The sequence below is a fragment of the Capra hircus genome, chromosome 19 (genome assembly GCF_001704415.2).
Source record: "Capra hircus breed San Clemente chromosome 19, ASM170441v1, whole genome shotgun sequence".
NCBI classification, from domain to species: Eukaryota; Metazoa; Chordata; class Mammalia; order Artiodactyla; family Bovidae; genus Capra; species Capra hircus.
This window is the reverse complement of record NC_030826.1, coordinates 32,434,187-32,435,858: the sequence shown is the minus strand read 5'-3', so window position 1 is coordinate 32,435,858 and position 1,672 is coordinate 32,434,187.

The window sequence follows — 1,672 nt, the reverse complement described above, 5'->3', positions numbered from 1 at the left end:
CTGAGCTCTCACGGGTTTTTGTGGGCAAGGGTGTGAGGTGTGTGTTGGAGCAGATGGAAGAGGGTCGTGAAGCTGCTGTTGGGTAGATGATCTGGGTTGTAGTTTGGTGCTAAGGAACCAGAATTGTCACCTTTTTCCAGGCTCCCGGGGGTATCTTACACCTTCTAGAAGCCTGTGCAAACATCTGCTAGCTGGAGAGGCTAGCTCTTGTGGCTCAAACAGACCCTATAAGTAGGCTGGAGGGACTCAAGTGTTATTTAGCTGAACCGTCTTTCTCCTGTTCTGGTCTCTGATGACCCACATGGGGTCTGGAGCACCACACACACTCACGTAATGTATGAGATGTTGGCATGAGCAGCGCTGGTCCCTAACCCTTGGGGGGCAGGTGTGATCCGGTAGATTGTCAGTGGATCACCTGCATGATGATGATGTGAGGCCAGACTTTCAGGTCAGGCGTTAGTCAGCACCAGCTCTCCCCATGCTGTCCCCAGGGAGCCGGGGTCACTGTGCTGTCAGCTCCAGAGTCCCAAGCTGTGTCTCACTCACGCATTGTTTTTCACTCAATGCTTTGAGCTAATGATGACCTTGCTATTCTTCAACATTATCCAGCACATATATTGATGGACATACTTCTTGATCTCCAAGGTCACATTTTAGTGACAGGCACAGCAGAGAATTAACTATGTTACAGTGTTGTTGTTCAGTGGCTCAGTTGTGTCTGACTCTTTGTGACCCCATGGACTGCAGCATGCCAGGCTTCCTTGTCCTTCAATATCTCCCAGTTTGCTTAAATTCATGTCCATTGAGTCAATGATGCCATCCAACCATCTCATCCTCTGCCACCCCCTTCCCCTCTTGCCTTTAATCTTTTCCAGCATCAAGGTCTTTTCCAATAGTCGGCTCTTCGCATCAGGTGGCCAAAGTATTGGAGCTTCAGCTTCAGCATCAGTCTTCCCAATGAATATTCAGGGTGCACATAAATTAGAGACCTTGGCTTTGAACCTGCCCTCTGCCCCTTACCAGCTATGTCAGGCCGGACAGGTTCCTTAAACTCTAAGGTTCTGTTTCCTCGTCTGTGAGATGAAGATGTTGATTCCAAGCTTACAGGATTGTGGAGATTAAAAGGAGGTGATCAATGTGTGTAAAACGTTTAGCCTAGGGACCAGTGGGTAGACAACACTCTGTAAATGAGTGCTTATCCCCAAAGTCATGTTAGAGGTATATTGGAAGATGTTGGCTGTTCTGGGTAATCAATACCTACATATTAGAATTGCCTGTGCAGGGCTCACCCAGAGATGCAGGTTCCTTGTGCTGGTGGTGGGACCCATCTTGCCTGGATAGCCTTAAAGAACCTTACCAGTGACTGCAGCATTCAGCTTGGGGTGACAAGCTCTGAGCTCGTCCAGGGCTTTTAGACTTGAACCTGCTAGTGAATCTCCTGAGAGTCCTGTAGTCCTGTGAAATCAGACCTGAGTGGAGACTGAGGTGCTGTATTTCCAGCTTAGAGCTTGAGAGATGCCAGTGCTGCTGGCCCAGATCACACTCTGAGTAGCAAGGATGTCGAATGAGGCCACCTTCAGGCACCTCATGCTCCCATGTCTTTGAATATCTGTGATGGAAGGCCTCCCTTCCAAGGTTTCTGATAGTAACCCGCATGCTCTGCTTTGACTTG